This window comes from Lepus europaeus, chromosome X, assembly GCF_033115175.1.
Source record: "Lepus europaeus isolate LE1 chromosome X, mLepTim1.pri, whole genome shotgun sequence".
Taxonomy (NCBI): domain Eukaryota; kingdom Metazoa; phylum Chordata; class Mammalia; order Lagomorpha; family Leporidae; genus Lepus; species Lepus europaeus.
This window is the reverse complement of record NC_084850.1, coordinates 62547766-62561551: the sequence shown is the minus strand read 5'-3', so window position 1 is coordinate 62561551 and position 13786 is coordinate 62547766. Positions and strand designations below refer to the sequence as shown.

The window sequence follows — 13786 nt, the reverse complement described above, 5'->3', positions numbered from 1 at the left end:
CTACTTTGCTGCACATGAAGGCTTTCATTTTTATGGATGAATAGTGCTTATTTACATGTAAATAGTGCTTATTTACATTTTCTTTATCCATTCAAATTCTTTATTTATTTATTTTTTTTGACAGGCAGAGTGGACAGTATGAGAGAGAGAGAGAGAGAGGTCTTCCTTTTTCCGTTGGTTCACTCCCCAATGGTCGCTGCAGCCAGTACTGCACCAATCTGAAGCCAGGAGCCAGGCGCTTCTCCTGGTCTCCCATGCAGGTGCAGGGCCCAAGCACTTGGGCCATCCTCCACTGCACTCCCGGGCCATAGCACAGAGCTGGCCTGGAAGAGGGGCAACAGGGACAGAATCCGGTGCCCCGACCGGGACTAGAACCCTGGGTGCCAGCGCCGCAGGCGGAGGATTAGCCTATTGAGCCACGGCGCCAGCTTCAAATTCTTTTTAAGAATTGTCAACTATTATGTGAAAAATGATCATCTGGGGCTGGCATTGTGGCCCAGTGGGTTAAGTCATGGCCCCCAATGCCAGCCTCCCACATCAGAGCACCGGTTTGAGCCCCAGATGCTCTGCTTCCAATTCAGCTCCCTGTTGGTGTGCCTCAGAAGGCTGTGGATGATGGCCCAAATGCTTGGGCCCCTTTCACCCATGTGGGGGACCCAGATGGACCTCTGGAATTCCAGCTTCAGCCTGGGCCCAGCCCTGGCAGTTTTGGCTATTTGGGGAGTAAAACAGCAGATGGAAGATCTCTGTCTCTCTCTCTCCCTGTTGCTTTGTCACTCTGCATTTCAAATAAATAAATAAATCTTTAGAAAAAGATCATCTTTTGGCCGGCGCCACGGCTCAATAGGCTAATCCTCCGCCTTGCGGCTCCAGCACACCGGGTTCTAGTCCCAGTCGGGGCACCGATCCTGTCCCGGTTGCCCCTCTTCCAGGCCAGCTGTCTGCTGTGGCTAGGGAAGTGCAGTGGAGGATGGCCCAAGTTCTTGGGCCCTGCACCCCATGGGAGACCAGGAGAAGCACCTGGCTCCTGCCATCGGAACAGCGCGGTGCGCCAGCTGCAGCGCGCCTACCGCGGCGGCCATTGGAGGGTGGACCAATGGCAAAAGGAAGACCTTTCTCTCTGTCTCCCTCTACTGTCCACTCTGCCTGTCAAAAAAAAAAAAGAAAGAAAAAGAAAAAGGTCATCTTTTTATTTTCTTCTTCAATAACTTGAGACTTTTGAACTAATTCTGTTTCTTTATTTGTGAATTGCCTGTTTATTTCCATTGTGTATTTTTCTTTTGGGTGTTCACTCTTTGTTATAGGTATGTAATAAACCACTGTTTATTACATCTATTATCATTTTCCTGTCATATAGGCTCATATTGCAGTCTTTTTCTTCTTTAATATTTATTTATTTGAGAGACAGAATTACAGTGAGATATATATATGTATATATATATATACATACATACACAGAGAGAGACAGAGACAGAGAGACAGAGAGATATCTTCCATCCATTGGTTTGCTCCCCAGATAGCTGCAATGGCCAGGACTGGGCCAGGCTGATGCCAGGAGCAAGGAGCTTCTTCTAGGTCTCCCACGTTGGTAGCAGGGGCCCAGGCACTTGGGCCATCCTCCATTGCATTTCTCAGGCCATTATCAGGGAGCTGGATTGGAAGTGGAATATCTGGGACTTGAACCAGCGTCCATACGGGATGCCAGCATTGCAGGCAGCAGCCTTACCGATACGCTACACCACCGAGCCCCTGCAGTCTTTTTTCAATTTGTTTATCTTTTATCTATTTGTGTTTTTCCTCCATGTTCACAAGATTTTTTCTTTTTTAAAGATTTATTTATTTATTTGAAAGGCAGAGTTACAGAGAGGCAGAGGCAGAGAGAAAGGTCTTCATCCGCTGGCTCACTCTCCAGATGGCAGCAACAGCTGAAGCAGCGCCGATCTGAAGCCAGGAACCAGGAGCTTCCTCTGGGTCTCCCATGCAGGTACAGGGGCCCAAAGACTTGGGCCATCCTCTACTGCCTTGCCAGGGCATAGCAAACAGCTGGATCGGAAGTGGAGCAGCTGGGACCTGAACTGACGCCCATATGGGATACCAGCACCGCAGGCAGAGGTTTTACCCGCTTCTTCACAGCACTGGCCACCACAAGCTTTTAAGTATCTTTTTTTTTTTTTTAAGAATTCTTTTTATTTCTTTGAAAGACAAAGTTACAGAGAGACAGAGAGAGAGAGAGAGAGAGAGAGAGAGATCTCTTCCATTCTGCTGGTTCACTCCCCAAATGACCTCAACCGCCAGAGCTGAGCTAATAGGAAGCCAAGAGCCAGGAGCTTCTTCCAGGTCTCACGCGCAGGTGCAGGGGCCAAAAGACTTAGGCCATCTTCTACTGCTTTCCCAGGCCATAGCAGAGAGCTCGATCGGAAGAGGAGCAGCCAGGACTCGAACCGGTGCCCATATGGGATGCCGACACTGCAGGCTGGGGCTTTAACCCACTGTGCCTCAGTGCTGGCCCGTAAGTATCATGTTTTGATATTACACTTAGAAAGGCCTTCCCTACTCCAAGTATTTGCCTATACTTTCTTCTAGTATCTTTTGTATTTTACATTTAAATCATAACTTATCAAGAATTTATTTTAAGTATATTTGCATAAAAGTTTTTTATTTTTAAAAAACATTTAACTGAGCTGGTGCTGTGGCCCAGCGGGTTAAAGCCCCGGCCAGTAGCACCGGCATCCCATATGTGCGCTGGTTCGAGTCCCAGCTGCTCCACTTCAGACCCAGCTCTCTGCTATGGCCTGGGAAAGCAGTGAAGATGGCCCAAGTCCTTGGGCCCCTGCACCCGTGTGGGAGACCAAGAAGAAGCTCCTGGCTTCTGGCCTCGGATCAGCTCAGTTCTGACAGCTGTGGCCATTTGGGGAGTTAACCAGTGATGGAACACCTCTCTTTCTCTCTGGCTCTACCTCTCTCTGTAACTCTTCCAAATAAATAAAATAAATCTGCTCAGTCCTGACTGTAATGAGCCTTTGGGGGAATGAACCAGCAATAGAAGATCTATTCTCATTCTCTCTCTCTATGCCCCCACCACCACTCTTCAAATAAAATGAAAATAAATACATTTTAAACCCATATAGCCTAAGAGTTAGAGAAGATTCAGCTTGGTTCCCATACATATTCCTCAAACAAATTTAAATTCCGCTCTGGCTAACCCAATTTGACAAAAATCCTGGGACATGTCTAGTTCTAGTAGGCTGTTTCACAAAACTCATATGAAATGTCATGTCCTTGGAAGACCTCTCTCTGCCTCTCCTTCTCTTTCTGTGTAACTCTGACTTTCAAATAAATAAATAAATCTTTTAAAAAAAAGTTTATTGGGTATAACTAGCAAATTTCAGTTGAGAAGTTCATATTTCACATATGGATGTGTATATACAAGTATATATCCATCCATAAACACACAGTTTCCTATTTTGTAACTGAAAAACACATTTCTATGACTTTCCATATGACAACAGTTAATGAAGCCCCATCTACTTTAATTGAACTGTACTTGATATGCTACCAGGTTGATAATATAGATTTTAGGCAGGTAATTAGTTGCCTTTATTTGATCCATAGGAGCTGGCCCCCCAGACTAAATATTAACACTGACCACATGTTCACTAACTTGGTGAGAGATGGGAAGAGGTATGTATCTGAGAGAAGGTCAGGGAGGGAATGAACAAAACATCTCATCACCTGGAAAATTCCCTCATACTATCCCTTGATAACCAACACTTCCCTAACTTCCTTATATTCCCAAACCCTTACTAACATTGCTTTCCTTTTTTATGTAGTTTAGCTTCTTCAGATTGTCATATAAATGGAAACATGTACGAGGTAGCCCTTTCTTTTAAGATATTTTATTTATTGGGGTTGGCGCTGTGGCATAGTGGGTAAAGCCACAGCCTGCAGTGCCAGCATCCCACATGGGCACCAGTTCAAGTCCCGGCTGCTCCACTTCCGATACAGCTCTCTGCTATGGCCTGGGAAAGCAGTAGAAGACAGCTCAAGTCCTTGGGCCCCTTTACCCCAGTGGGAGACCTGGAAGGAAAGACAGAGAGAAATGTCTTCCATCCACTGGTTCACTCCCCAATTGTCGCAACGGCCGGAGCTGCGTGGATGCAAAGCCAGGAGTTTCGAGAAAGGCAAAAACCAAACAGATGTGATCAGGTGACCATGTTTAATCCACACACTATTTTGACAACACCATTTTTTTTTCAAATGCATATACTCATCACTGTACCTAGGTTGGATTACCCGGCTCCTGACTCCAGCTTCCTGATAATGCAGACCCTGGGAGGCAGAAATGATGGCCAAAGTAATTGGGTTCCTGTCACCCATGTGGAAGACCTGGCTTCAGCTGGTCTAGACCCAGATGGTCAGTTTCTCTCTCCATCCCCCATCATTCCCTCTCTCCATCAAATAATACATAAATTTAAAAAAAATAGATGGTTCTGGTAGTGGGTGGAAATATAGGATGGAAGAGAGGAGAATGAAAGCAATTAAGATTTACTGAGTTCCTATCATATGCCAAACATTTAAAAAACACTTTAATCCTAATAACCACATGAAACTGCCCTTTTAAAGAAGATGAAATTCAAGTTCACAGAGGAAATAAGAGCTTCTTTGCTTAACAAGCCAACAAGCTAATAAGGAATGGTAGAACCTAACTCTGACTCAGACCTCTGACACTCCAAAAAGTATACTTTTTCCTCTACTTTTTATGTTGTCTGGAAAGAACAGTTCAGGCAAAAGATGTCAGCCTGAACTAAAAAAAAATTTTTTTGACAGGCAGAGTTAGACAGTGAGAGAGAGAGAGACAGAAAGAAAGGCCTTCCTTCCGTTGGTTCATCCCCCAAACGGCCGCTACGGCCGGTGCGCTGCACAGATCCGAAGCCAGGAGCCAGGCATTCTTCCTGGTCTCCCATGCAGGTGCAGGGCCCAAGCACTTGGGCCATCCTCCACTGCCTTCCTGGGTCACAGCAGAGAGCTGGACTGGAAGAGGAGCAACCAGGACAGAATCCGGCGCCCCAACCAGGACTAGAACCCGAGGTGCCGGTGCTGCAGGCGGGGGATTAGCCAAGTGAGCCACGGCACCGGCCTGAACTAAAATATTGACCAAGAAGTCATTAGAGTTGGAATTAGGAAAGTGGTGGGTTCAAGAGAGTCTTTGGATGTAGGTCAACAGCAGCGTGGCTGTTCTCAAGCATGAATAGAACACTGGCAGGGCAGCTTTGTACTGGTATATGCAAAGACTAATATTCCTATTCATGGCACTCAGAGACAGACAAATTCAGCCTGAATGTTCACCCTCACTCATCCTGAGAAGAAAAATAAACAGTGGCAGAGGTAGAACATTATTCCAAACTCAAGGACAGGCAGCCATAACAGGTATAGCACATGTCAGATCTTTCAATATATAAGGATTATAATGAAATTAAATCAGATATTGTATTCTGCTAAGGAAAGCAATAAAGCACTTAAAAAGTACTTAATGGGGGGGTCAGTGCTGTGGCATAGCGAGTAAAGCCACCACCTGCAGTGCTGGCATCCCATATGGGCACCAGTTCGAGTCCCGGCAGCTCCACTTCTGATCCAGCTCTCTGCTATGGCCTGGGAAAGCAGCAAAAGATGGCCCAAGTCCTTCGGCCCCTGCACCCACATGGGAGACCTGGAGGAAGCTCCTGTCTCCTGGCTTCAGCCTGGCCCAGCTCTGGCCATTGCAGCCATTTGGGGAGTGAACTGGCGAATGAAAGACCTCGCTCTCTCTTTTTCTCTCTGCCTCTGCCTCTCTAACTCTGCCTTTCAAATAAATAAATATCTTTTTAAAAAGTACTTAATGTATTTTAGAAAAATTTTTGTACAAATTCATTAACACCAAAATAGTTTTCAGTTAATCCTCTCTAATGTACTGTTAATGGAAGTATAAACTAAAATAAACCCTTACAGCAAAATCATCTGGCCTGGTCCTGCCAAGGCAACCGCAGGTGGGACTCAAAAATTCAACAAATCTATAGCAGTCTAATTTTAAGTTGATAACTTTGTACAGCCTGCTAATGATATGAGAAATTTCCAAATGGCCCTAAGCACAAAAAAGTTCCCCACTCCAGCTTTACAGGGTTTGCAAAAGATAATTTGGCAATATTTATCAAGAGCCTTAAAATATATATACCCTTTAACCCAGAAATTCCTCCTCTATGAATATACCCAGGCAGTTGGTGAAGTCTATGCTGTTGCTTGAGTCCAAGCAGGTCTCAGCACCACCCCCTCCCCCACTGATTGTTGGGTTACATGATCTCTTCACCTATGAGCCCAACTTGGGTGGGCAGAGAGCTTGAGCCAAGTAGGAAAGGCAGCCCCATCCGTGAAAGCAAGGCAGGCTTGCTGGGGAGCCCAGAATGAGAACTAGAAGTATTCAAATGAGAACACAGAGGATGCTTCTCAATGCAAAAAGAAGCTCATTTAAATCAAGCTGTAACCAATAGTGAGTAAAATATTTTGATAAAAGAAGAGAGTATGTGGCAGAGTAGATTAATCCTCCACCTGCAGCGCTGGCATCCCATATGGGCGCTGGTTCTAGTCCGGGCTGCTCCTCTTCCAATTCAGCTCTCTGCTATGGCCTGGGAAAGCAGAAGATGGCTCAAGTGTTTGGGCCCCTGCGCCAGCACGGGAGACCAGGAAGAAGCACCTGGCTCCTGGCTTTGGATCAACACAGCTCCAGCCGTTGTGGCTATTTGGGGAGTGAACCAATGGAAGGAAGACCTTTCTCTCTGTCTCTTCCTCTCACTGTCTGTAACTCTATCTGTCAAATAAATAAATAAAATCTTTATTTTAAATAAAAAAGAGAATACTGAAAATTCAGAGAAAATTCTGAAGCAGAACAATTCCAACCTTCAAAGTCAACAGCAAAATTCTAGGCTGTTCCTGAGCTTTTCAAAAAGATTGAAACTATTCTTTCTGGAGCTGGCGCTGTGGCATCCCATATGGGCGCCCATTAGAGGCCTGGCTGCTCCACTTCTGATCTAGCTCTCTGCAATGGCCTGGGAGAGCAGTAGAAGATGGCCCAAGTTTTTGGGTCCCTGTACCCACATGGGAGTCTCGGAGGAAGCTCCTGGCTCCTGGCTTTGGATCTGCGCAGCTCTGGCTTTTGTGGATACCTGGGGAGTGAAATATGGCCCAAGTACTTGGGCCTCTACCACCCACATGGGAGACCTGGATGGAGTTCCAGACTCCTGGGTTCAACCTAGACCCCTAGATTCAACCATTGTGGCCATTTGGGGAGTGAACCACTAGATGAAGGTTTCCTTGTTTCTCTCTCCATGCTTGCTCTGTCTCTCCCTCCCTCTTTCTCTCTGTAAGTCTTTCAAATAAAATAAATAAATCTTTTAAGAAAAAGAAAATTGGGACCGGCGCTGTGGCACAGCAGGTTAACACCCTGGCCTAAAGCGCTGGCATCCCATATGGTCGCCGGTTCTAGTCCCGGCTGTTCCACTTCCAATCAAGCTCTCTGTTATGGCCTGGGAAAGCAGTGGAAGATGGCCCAAGTGCTTGGGCCCCTGCACCCACATGGGAGACCCAGAAGAAGCACCTGGCTCCTGGTTTCGGATTGGAGCAGCTCCGGCCGCTGCGGCCAATTGGGAAGTGAACCAGCAGATGGAATACATCTCTCTCTCTCTCTCTCTCTCTCTCTCTCTCTCTCTCTCTCTCTGTCTCTCCTCTCTCCGTGTAATTCTGACTTTCAAATAAATAAATAAATCTTTAAAAAAATTTTAAAAACCTGAATATCAGGCAGCTGATCTTTAGTAACTACTTTATAGTTTCTAAAAGCAGTTATTGTCCAAAGGTGGAAGAACCTAAGTCTTTTCAGATGAGCATGTGAATGAATGGAGGGAGGCAAGCACAAAATAAAATTAAAAACGATGAGGTCTGATTGGGTAATAGTTGGAAAAGCACAGTAATTTAAAGTTTATCATAGCTATAATGTATGTTATTCTGACTTTAAGGTAACATCAGGGGGCTGGTGTTATGGCACAGTGGGTTAACCCACCATCTGTGATGCTGGCATCCTATGTGAGTGCTGGTTCAAGTCCTGGTTGCTCCACTTCCTATCCAGTTCCCTGCTAAACATAGTCCAAGTACTTGGGCCTCTGCCACCCATGTGGGAGACCTGGATGGAGTTTCAGGCTCCTGGTTTTGACCTGGCCCAGCCCCAGTGGTTGTGGCCATATGTGGAGTGAACCAGTGGATGAAAGATCTCTGTCTCTCCCTCTCTTACTCAAACTCAAATAAATAAATAAATAAATAAGTTCCTTTTTTTTTCAGGCAGCATCACCTGGCATACTTCTGAGTCCATTTCTAAGATATTTTGTTGTACTTACCTTTGTCACATAGATCCATAAAGTCTCTGGTATTAGAGGGTCAGTGTGGGTTTGGAATCCATACCAGTGAAAAATTAGATAAAAGAACTTTAAAAGTACTTAAAGCAGGAGACCACTGTGACCTAATAATATTGAGACAAATGTGGCCATTACTGTTAATATATGGATGATAAATTCTTTGTAAATGTAGGTCATTTGATGGGGTGGTCTATAGGAAAATGAATTGTCAAAAAGATGTGGTTTGTCATTGAAGCAGATCATATCCAAGTGGACCTGTAGAACATTTTGTTGGAGGGTCATGAGTCAAATTATTAAATTCCTTATTGGGGCTGGCACAGTAGCGTAGTGTGTAAAGCCGCCGCCTGCAATGACAGCATCCCATATGGGCGCCAGTTTGTATCCCAGCTACTCTACTTCTAGTACAGCTCTCTGCTATGGCCTGGGAAAGCAGCAGAAGATGGCCCAAGTCCTGGGCCCCTGCACCCATGTGGGAGACCCGGAAGAAGCTCCTGGCTCCTGGCTTCAGATCGGCACAGCTCCGGCCATTACGGCCAATTAGGGAGTGAACCAGTGGATGGAAGACCTCTCTCTCTCTCTCTCTCTCTGCCTCTTTACCTCTCTTTCGCTATCTGTATAGCTCTTTCAAATAAATAAATTTTAAAAAAACATACCTCAGCGCTCTCATGTGCTGAAGAAATCATCTAAGAGGATTGTTTTCACATCAGTTGTCACATCAAAGGAAGCAGCATTATTCTAGCAGCAACCATTTTTGCTAATGCTTTCCACTGTTAGAGATTTGAGGTCATATGATATACTTCATACTCATACTGATGTGGCTAAAAATTGGTATTGAGTTTATATTATCAGAAGAGAAAATATAATATATTTTATGCATGCCAATAAAAGAATGACCTGGGCTGGCGCCGTGGGTTAACAGGCTAATCCTCTGCCTTGCGGTGCCGGCACACTGGGTTCTAGTCCCGGTCGGGGCACCGGATTCTGTCCCGGTTGCCCCTCTTCCAGGCCAGCTCTGTGCTATGGCCCGGGAGTGCAGTGGAGGATGGCCCAAGTCCTTGGGCCCTGCACCCCATGGGAGACCAGGAGAAGTGCCTGGCTCCTGGCTTCGGATCAGCACGATGCGCTGGCCGCAGTGGCGACTGGAGGGTGAACCAACGGCAAAAAAGAAGACCTTTCTCTCTCTCTCTCTCTGTCTCACTATCCACTCTGCCTGTCAAAAAAAAAAAAAAAAGAAGAAGAAGAAGAAGAATGACCTGTTCTTGTTCTACAGAGAATGGAAATTGGAAATAAACCACCCTTTGTATTCCAACATAGAGCATCAAACATTTTGTAATTTTCATTTAAATTGTTAGTCTGCTTGGAGCTATTAGTTAATCTATCTTCTAATTCACTGCTTAACATAGCACTGAAAAGGGGGCAGGAGCTGTGGCATATCAGGTAAAGCCACCGCCTGCAGCACCAGCATCCCATATGGGCACTGGTTTGAGACCCAGCTGCTCCACTTCCCATTCAGCTCCCTGCTAATGCACCTGGGAAAGCGACAGAAGATGGCCCAGGTCCTTGGGCCCCTGCACACACATGGGAAACCTGAAAGCAGCTTCTGGCTCCTGGCTCTGGACTGACCCAGCTCCAGCCAATGCAGCCATTTGGGAAGTGAATCAGCAGATGGAAGATCTCTCTTTGTGGCTCTCCTCCTCTCTCTGCTCTTAAATTAAATCTTTAATATATATATATATATATATATATATGTGTGTGTGTGTGTGTGTGCATGTGTGTGTGTGTATGTGTACAGCACTGAATAAATGATGCAAGTAGTCAATGGATGAGTTATTAACTAATAGCTCTGCTAGTATTTATCTTCAATAAAGTTGCATAAACAACAACAGAAAAAGCCCACATAGCTGAGGAGGCAGGCATTTGGCACAGCAATTAAGATATCGTTTAACCATGCAGGGGTTAAGCTGCCACATGGAATACCCATATCCCACATCTCAGTACCAGTTCAAGTTCTGGCTCATTGGCTTCCTGCTAACCTGTATCCTGGGAGGTAGCAGTGATGGCTCAAGTACTTGGGTCCCTGAAGCCCATGTGGGAAACCCAGATTGAACTCCAGGTTCCTGACTTCAGCCTGGCCCAGCCCCAGGTGTTGTGGTCATTTGGGGAGGAAACCAGCAGATAATAGATCTCTTTCTCTCTCTCTCTTTCTGTCACCCTGCCTTTCAAATAAATAAAATACATCTTTTTTTAAAGAAGTACATAAAATCAAGGAGGGCAGGTATATGGCATAGCAGTTAAGATGTTGCTTGGGACATCCCCCATACCATATGAAGTATCTGGGTCAGAGTCCTGGCTCTGTTTCCAATTCTAGCTTCCTGCTGATGTGTACCTAGGGAGGCAGCAAGTGATGGCTCAAGTACTTCAGTCCCTGGTACCCATGTGGAAGACCCAGATTAAGTTCTGGGCTCCTGGATTTTGCCTACCCCAGCCCTGGCTATGTGGACATTTGGGGAATGAAACAGTTGATGGAAGATCTCTGTGTGTATGTATGTGTATTTCAAATAAAATAAATTTTAAAAATATATAAATTAAGTAGTGATAAATACAACAAGGAAAAAATAAAACCCAGAAAGGAAAGGTGTTTAAATATTGCCTAGGTTTTGTTTTTACATTAACACTTAACAATGCTCTAATAATTTAAAAGGTTTTTAATTCTGGAAAAGGTATTTCAAGGACACATTTGGAGGATTCATACAACAGACCCCCTTTAAGTTCTCTGAATGACTAAAATATAAAAGGTATACTTCAGTTATTTGGAAAATTCACTTCTATAAAATATTTTACTTTTTTATATTTTATTTTTTTACTTTTTAAAAAGATTTATTTTTTTTTTTTTGAAAGGTAGAGTGACAGGGTGAGAGGGAGAGACAGAGGGAGAAAGTGAGATTCCATCTGCTGGTTGACTTCCCAAATGGCCACAATAACCAGGGCTGGGCCAGGCAAAAGTCAGGAGCCTAGAATTCCACCCAGCTCTCTCACATGGGAGCATCTTCAGATGCTTCCCCAGGTGCATTAGCAGGGAGCTGGATGGGAAGCAGGGCAGGGGAGACTTGAACAGGCATTCTGATATGGGATGACAGCACTGCAGGCAGTGGTATAACCTGCTGCACTACAACATCAGCCCCAAAGCACTTCACTTTTTAATGATGTTCAATAAAAGGTACTATAGACTTGTATAGATTTAAAAAAAATCTCTCTCTCTCTCTCTCTGCCTCTGCCTCTCTGCCTCTGCCTTTCAAATAACTAAAAATCTTTAAAAAAAAAAAATTCCTGTGAGCCACACTGGAGGCTCAATTTCATGGCATTCCTACAGGCTCACCAAAACTTCTCTACCAAATACTAAAGAGCTTACTAAATCCCAAAACAGCTGTTCAGCTTCATTCCTCAACCATGATTTGTCACTTTAGAGACATTTGCTAAGATGACTTTATTAAGGTGGGAAAAAAAGAAGACTTCTTATTCTCTGCAAATGCACACAATTAGCTATGCCTTTCCTTAGTTTCCTAGTTTCCTAGGCTAGTCCTAATAAATCGCATCCAGAAAATTATGGAGCAGAGTTAGAGGAACAGCTTATGACTCCAGAGGACAAGTGACACTCACAGAGATGAAGTCTAAACCTTGACTTCATTAGCACTATTTAATCAGCCAAACCAAAAAGTGCCCACTAGATTTATACCATAAATTCCATACACACTAGCATTTGACACATGTTGGCAGAAGTTGTGATACTCGGCATATGTGATGTATCCTATTTATCCATCTTGCTGCTCATGCAAAGGTAACTCTCCTCTAGATTAAAATATAATCAATCTTGTCAGGATTTTTAAAAACAATTTATTTTCTTATTTGAAAGACAGCGTTACACTGGTTCACTCCCCAAATGGCTACAATGGCTGGAGCTGGGTCAATCTGAAGCCAGGAGCCAGGAGCTTCTTCTGGGTCTCCCATGTGGGTACAGGGGCTCAAGGACTTGGGCCATCTTCCACTACTTTCCCAGGTGCATCAGCAGGGAGCTGGCTCGGAAGTGGAGGAGGGGTCTCAAACCAGCACCCTTATGGGATGCCAGCACTGCAGGCCGAGGCTTTAACCTGCTGCACTACAGCACCAGCCCCATCAGGATTTTTTAAAAGTTAGGATTTGTGGCCGGCGCTGTGGCTCAATAGGCTAACCCTTCGCCTTGCGGTGCCGGCACACCAGGTTCTAGTCCCAGTCGGGGCACCGGATTCTGTCCCGGTTGCCCCTCTTCCAGGCCAGCTCTCTACTATGGCCAGGGAGTGCAGTGGAGGATGGCCCAAGTCCTTGGGCCCTGCACCCGCATGGGAGACCAGGAGAAGCACCTGGCTCCTGGCTTCGGATCAGCGTGATGCACTGGCCACGGCGGCCATTGGAGGGTAAACCAATGGCAAAAGGAAGACCTTTCTCTCTGTCTCTCTCTCTCTCTCACTGTCCACTCTGTTAAAAAAAAAAAAAAGAGGAAAAAAAAAGTTAGGATTTGTAAATAGCACTCTGGCCTCAGAATCAGCCCTTAAGGCATTTGGATCTGGCTGAAGAGCCTAGGAGAGTATTTTAGGTATGGAAAGCCAAGATACTCTGGAAAAAAAAAAAGAAGAAGACCTAAATGAAGGATCTCTGCGAGTGTGATCCCAGTGAAATAATGGGGCCATCAAGGTAGGAGGTACCTTTCTCTGAAGGGAGGAGAGAACTTCCACTTTGACTATGACCCTGTTGGAATAAGATCGAAGTCGGCGTACCCTAAAGGCTTCCATAGCCTCGGCAACTCATGACTAGAGCCTAGGGAGATTACTGACGCCATAAACAAGAGTGTTAAATTGTTAAATCAACATCAAGAGTCATTGTGTACTTACGTCCCATGTGGGATCTGTCCTTAATGGGTTGTCCAATGTGAAGTAATGATATAGCCAGTACTGAAACAGTATTTTTACACTTTGTGGTTAGGTGTGGGTGCAAACTGATGAAATCTTTACTTAGTATATACTGAAGCGATCTTCTGTATATAAAGTTAATTGAAAATGAAAAAAAGAACCTTAGTGTTAAATTGGAAATTACATAGAAAATTGATCAATCTTTTTTAAAAAATATGATGGAGGATCTCTGTCATTAATGTGCTGTACACTGTTATTTAATGCTATAACTAGTACTCCAACAGTATTTTTTCACTTTGTGTTGCTATGTGAGGGCAAACTGTTGAAATCTTTATATATACTAAACTGACTTTCTTTATATAAAGAGAATTGAAAATGAATCTTGATGTGAATGGAAGGGGAGAGCAAGTGGGA

General features: G+C 44.7%; 1 protein-coding gene and 1 pseudogene across 2 annotated transcripts in view; one reads left to right on the top strand and one right to left on the bottom strand.

The window, feature by feature from the left end:
• The window catches only part of ATP7A (ATPase copper transporting alpha), a 126803-nt gene that overhangs the window by 94104 nt on the left and 18913 nt on the right, over window positions 1–13786 (bottom strand). The window lies entirely within an intron of this gene.
• Window positions 3672–6953, top strand: LOC133752637 (cytochrome c oxidase assembly factor 6 homolog; annotated as a pseudogene).